Here is a 6,461-nt window from a genome sequence, read left to right on the forward strand (position 1 = left end):
CTTGAAATCCTTCAGTAAATATTAATTTCAGAAAGTTATATTAGAAAACTGATATGAAGATGTTAACTTAGTCACTCTGAATTCATGATTTCTGAAAAGTACTTCAAGTCTTTTTTTTTTTTTTTTTTTTTTTTTTTTTTTTTTTTTAGTACCCAGGGTCTAGGGTCTCACTATGTAGATCAGACTCAGCAATCCTCCTGTTTTCAGCCTCACAAGTGCTGGGATTACAGGTGTGTGCCACCACTTCAGTCTCAGTCGCTGTCTCAGCGCACCCTGGGCGTGGGGTTGGCACCAGCACAGCACACTGGGGATCAAACCCTGGCCACTGAGCTATGTCGCCAGCCCTTGAGCTTTCATATCTCTTAATGGGTCTCATTAATACCTAGGATTGGCCTTATGGCTGGGGATATTGGTGCAAGCTTGTAATCCTAGCACTTGAGGCTGAGGTAGGAAGATCACTGAGTTTGAGGCCAACCTGCACTACATAGTAAAACTGTCTTAAAAGGGCTGGCGAGATAGCTCATTGGACTAAGCTCTACCACATGCGTGCCAGGCCTGCCACTGGGCGTGCTAAGTGTTGGTGCATACCTGTAATCCCAGTGCCGGAGAGGCTGAAAACAGGAAAGTCCAAGCTGTATAGTGAGACCCTGTACCAAATACATTAAAAAAAAAAAAAAAAAATCGGCCCTATTGTACTCCAGACTTCAGATTCTGGGGAGTCTCTTTCTTGTGTTTGTGGATAACAAGCTTGATTTTTTTTTTTTTTTTCTTTTCTTTTCTTTTCCCCCAGAACCAGGGATTGAACTCAGGTCCTTGTGCTCACCAGAGACGCACTTATTCCACTGAGCCATCTCCCCAGCCCCAAGCTTGATAGTTTTTAACAAAATGTCCTACATTGTATTATAATACAGTTGGATTTTAAGAGGTATTTAGGTTGTTTTGTGGGTTTTTTTTTCCACAATACAATATTCAGTCCATTAAAGAATTGCAGTGAAACTATTATACAAGCTTATTATTTCTTGATTGAATGATTAAAACTCCATATGGTTAAAGTTGGTGGAAGTGTTCATACTTGAATTATGGTGTCTCTTACCCACTTCTGCTGTAGTTGTTTAGCTACACTGGTTTAGGTGAGAATAGATGCAGTGATAAAGTTGAGTTTACTTCTCAGAAGTTTAAAACATAATTAGGAAGAAAAAAAAAGAGAGATGAAGCAAGCTGTGCATGGTGGTGCACACCTGTGATCCCCGCACTCTAGGAGAATGAGGCAAAAGAATCAAGTTTGAGCCCAGACTGGGCAATTTAATAAAACCCTGTCTCAAAATTTAAAAATGGTCCATGCCTATAATCCCAGCACAGGAGGCTGAGGATCACTGCAAGTTGGAGGCAAGGCTGGGCTACATAGTCCAAAGCCAGTCCATACTTCATGGTGAGAACTTATCTCAAAAAGGAAAAAAAAAAGAATGGACAGGGGTGTGCTTCAGTATGAAGGTCCTGTATTCTGTTCCCAGTATCACCTCTGGGGAGGAAGATAAAGCAGAATGATTTGATAGCAGAATGCAGGCATTGGATACTGTTCTGTTCATGGAAGTTAACAAGCTAGTGAGTCTGCTGGAATGGTCAAGAGAGGATGCCAAACTTATACCGATAGTGGACCTATAGCTGCATAGAATGGTATCTCTAGAAACATACCCAAAGTTAAGGATCAGGAGAAATGGGCCTATCTGGAAAAAGAACTGAAGAGCAGTGAATAGAATAGACATTTTGAATAGTGGTTTTAACTTTTACTGTAAGTCAGAAATAAGAGTAAACATTTACCAATGCCTGACACCTACCCTAATTTAGTAAATTTAGAATTTCTGTGTGGGATCCAGGCTTTATTTTGCAGGTTTGTTTTGAGACAGGGTCTCACTAGATAGTACAGGCTGGCCTTGAATTCAGTATGTAACCTAGGCTGGCTTCAACTTGCAGTGATCCTCCTGCTTCACTGTGGCATAGTAGTGGGCTTATAGGCATGTACCAGCACTTTTAGCAGTTGTTTCTTGAAAAGTTGTTTGGATGGCTGAATTAGTTGTTTAGCCAGGATTAAGAACCTCTTTTCAAGAGTGCAGGTGGAAAAATATCACTGAAGGTTTTTTTAAGGCAAGATTTTGCCAGTTGTGTTACGTAGATTGACCTCAGGCTCCTGGCTCCTGATGATCCTCCTGCCTCAGCCTCCTAAATAGCTGGGACTACCAAAATGTCACAGCATCATGCTGTAGTTCAAAGCCAGCTTTACTTATTTAAGCTCTCACTGTTCATTTGAGATGGCCCAGGCCAGCCTTAAACTCCTAATCATCTCCCCAAGTTCTCTCCTATATTTTATCTGCAAATCCCCAGTGCTAGGATTACAAGTGTATACTACCATGCCTAGCTCAAATTGGGAATTTCGGGTAGATCAGTATGGTCTGAAAAAATGGAAAAGGTCAACAGTGGAAATTGGTGGTTTGGGGACCTGAACTAAAATACATCTTTTTGGACAAGAAATAATACAGAAGATGCCTTGAAGGTAATAATAAGACTTGAAATTTATACTTCTCTATTTGATAGAGAAGTATAAAGGGAATAATCAAGTGATTTAAGAGTCATTGCTTTACCTGAGTGTGATGTTGCATGCCTGTAATCCCAGCACTTGGAGGCTGGGGCAGGAAGATCATTGTGAGTTCAAGACCAGCTTTGGCTACAAAGTGAGCTCAAGGCCAGCCTGAACTACATAGCGAGACCCTGTCTCAAAAAAAGATCTTAAAAAACAAAAGTCATTGTTTTAAGATTTCTTTGAGTAGTAGGATAACTATCTAATTGAAGTTGAAAAATCAGAGGTAAAGTTTGTTAGATAATAGTTGTTTTGCATGTGTGTTTAGGAGGAGTTTTCTTTTGGTGCTGAGGATTAAACCCTAGGTCTTGCACATGTGTGTGTTCTTTCACTGCTGTACTTCCAGCAACATTTGAAGTTATGAAATACTAGGAAGTGCCCACAGATCTATTATGAAGTTAATTTAGATTATGTGGAAGCATTGACTCTGAGTTTTCCTGGTAACAGTGGCTGATGTGTGTTAAGACAAGGTCTTGATGTATATAATTTAGGCTGGCCTTGAGTTCATTATGTAGCCCAGACTGGCCTCTAACTCTTCCTGCCCTTCCTGCCCTTCCTGCCCTTCCTGCCTCTGCCTCTTAAGTGGATTACAGGTGTGCACCACTACACCTGACCTTTATTTTAAGTGATTTTTTTTTTTTTTTAACTAGAAACGGAACTCAGGGTTTCATGCATAAGTTGCTAGGTTAAGTGCTAACTACATCCCAATCCAGTAACAGTGGTTAGAATTGAGCTCTCCTAAACTGTCTCTGCAACACTAACTTCTCTCTCACCTTATGTTATTAATTTTTTTAAAAAAGTATTTGGTTGTTACAGGGCTTGGACTTATAGTGATCCTTCTGCTGTTAGCCTCCTCAGTGCTGGGATTATAGATGTGCGCCATTACACCCAGAGTCTGGCTAGCTCAGCTCGCCTTGGGGTGGGGCTGATGCAGCATGTGGTACTGGGGATCAAACCATGGTCCCTGTGCTTGCCTGAGCAGGCGCTTTATTCTGCTGAGCTATCTCACCCACCCCTTTATAGTCATTATTATATCTAAAGCCTGTTTTAAATGTATTTAGTACAGGGTCTCACTACACAGATCGGATTCATAGTGATCTTCCTGTTTTCAGCTTCCCAAGTGGTGAGATTACAGATGCGCATCAACAGAACTAAATATTTTTTACTTGAATATGTTTTTTGCTTTTTTTTGAGACAGGGTCTTGCTGTGCAGTTCAGGCTATCCTTGAGCTCACTTTACAGCACAGGCTGGTCTCAAACTCACAAGGATCTTCCTGCCTCAGCCATTACGCACTTGTACTACCATTCCCAGCAATATTTATTAATTTTTTGAGACTGGATCTCGCTTTATTTTACACTGGCCTTGAACTTACTGTGTAGCCTAAGCAGGCGCTTTAATCTGCCAAGCTGTCTGGCAGGTCCTGTGATTTTTTTTTTTTTTTTTTTTAATCAGCAGATATATTTTGTAGTTCCCCAGCTATGTAACTACAACAGTTTAAATTGAATTTTGTTTCTTTCACTATCATCACCCATAAGTTTTCAAGGCTCAGTACCACTTTGAGCAACAACTAAGCCTGTTTTCTGCTGAAATGCTTCATAATCTGGCTGTACTACATCTATCAGGCCACATAGCCTATTTCATTGCAGCCCAGATCTCTGTTGTAGTCAGGCTAGCCTGTTGATTTCCTCCAAAATAACCCACCCTTGTTACCGTAGTTATTTCGGCAAAAAAGTTGTTTGATGCTAATTTAGTAGCATATTCTGATATGGTTTATGTGATATTTCATGCCTAGAATACTTGATTGTTCCCCTACCCAAGAATTCTGCCTATTTTTCCAGGTTTGGTTGTTTTTCTGCCTGTTTTTCCAACCTGTTGTTTTGATGCTGATATAGTAGTAAACAAACAAGTAGTATTACTCTGATATGTGATTCAGTAGATACTCAAATAGTAGCTGGGTCCATTTTTAACATTTTGTCCTGTTTGTTTCTCCCAAGTTTAACTCCTGAGATGATAAACTGATGGAAGATTTTTATATTTTCCACAAAACTTAATGCAGTGCCAGATGCTTTTACCAAATTGAATATTGAGTAACTTACAGCTTATTGGGGGTGGGATGCCAGTAAGGACTGTGAAATAATTGAAGGTCTTGGTGTTGTATGACACTAAAGAAAGCAATCATTTGAGCAATCTCTCAAATACTGTCAAATAGATGTGCTTCCAAGTTTTCTATATGGCTTGCTTCGCTAGTGAGTCTGAGTTAATGTAATGAGTTTGTCTCATTTTTCACTCTCTGCTCCTGATTATTTTGTTAATGTTATACTTAATATCTTTATTTTTTGCCTCTAGTATGAAGTGTAACAGAACAGACTTTACCACCTGAAACTGCTGCTTCAAGTTCAGATCAGGCAAGGAACAAACCTCGTAACAACCAACAAGACCAAAGAAGAGTACACTTAAGTTGAAGACACAACACTTGATCTGAAACAAGAAGTTTGTGCCTACTCAACAGCTTTGAAAGAGCACTTCCCAACGCTGCTAGTAGTCTTTGTTTTCTTCAGTGCTGTACTGCGAGATTGCCCGGTGCAGCAGCAGTTGTATTCTTTATTAGCTTGGTAGACCATTTTCTCTCGCTTTCTTTTTTTTTTTTTAATTTTTTAATACTAGCAACTTTCACTCTTTGAAACTTGTGCTGAAAAAAGAAGAATCAACTGATACTACTGAAAGTGCAATATTTGATTATCACTGCGAGGTAAGTTTATGGTTTTATTAAGAATTCGTTCTGAGCCAGTTTTAATGGCACATGTCTGTAATCCAAGGACTGTGGTAGGCTGAGGTAAGAAGATCACAAGTTCAAGCCCATCCTAGGCAACTTAGTGATTTGTTGAGCCCTTACCTAAAAATCTAACTGGAGATAGATCTCAGATGTAGCTCAGCTTCAGTAATTGTGGATTTGCTATTTGATCTGATATAAAATCCTAGTTTCTTATCTAAAGATACTCGGAAAATCTCTTTAATGTTCTCATTTATTTATTTATTTATAAATAGAATCTTGCTATATAGCTCAGGCTGGCCTTGAACTCACTGTGTATCCCAAGCTGATGATTCTTCTGCTTCATCTACCTAAGTACTAGAATTATATACCTGTGCCACCAAGCCTGGCTTTTAGTATGAAATATTAACAATAATTTATTGTCTTTTCTGGGACTATATGTATAGCCAGAACTGGGATTTTTCACAAAAGATTGTTTAACTAAATGTATTTGATTTATTAGTCTCTTAGAAAGGCAAAAGATTTATACGATCTGAAGAGAAATCAGAGTATAATGCTCTCTTAGAGAAGTACTGTGCTAATTAAAATTTTCAAGGGTCCGGGAAGGTGGTTCAGTAGGATAAGTGCTTGCCTGGCAAGTGCAAGGGCCTGAGTTCAATCCCCGGTTCCACCAAAAAAAAAACAAAAAAATAAAATAAAATTTTCAAGTACAAGTATTCATTATAAATCTTTGTACAGGGATCTTTGAAACATAGATGATATTTGGTACTGATAATCTCTGCTTCCTTTTCTACCCTGTCCAACACCCAGTGCTTATGGACAGTCCCTAGCTAGCATTTAGTGCATGTTTCTGAGTGATTGACATGTTTACTATATTATTAGGTTTTGCTGATACTGGAGTACAGTAATGAATGGATATGGTATTAATAAACAGGATTTAGAGCAGTTTATTAAAAAATACAACTTTATTAAAGGAGCAGTTCCCTCAAAAGGAAAGACATTTAAAGGTAAGTAGCACTTTGTTAAGGCAGGAAACAATCTTTTTTTTTTTTTTTTTT

General features: G+C 38.8%; 1 protein-coding gene across 2 annotated transcripts in view; it reads left to right on the forward strand.

Annotated features, from left to right (window-relative positions):
- The window catches only part of Csde1 (cold shock domain containing E1), a 53,816-nt gene that overhangs the window by 2,888 nt on the left and 44,467 nt on the right, over positions 1-6,461 (forward strand). The gene's annotated exons all lie outside the window — the stretch shown is intronic.

Source organism: Octodon degus, unplaced genomic scaffold (assembly GCF_000260255.1).
Source record: "Octodon degus isolate 3935 unplaced genomic scaffold, OctDeg1.0 scaffold00140, whole genome shotgun sequence".
Classification (NCBI taxonomy): Eukaryota; Metazoa; Chordata; class Mammalia; order Rodentia; family Octodontidae; genus Octodon; species Octodon degus.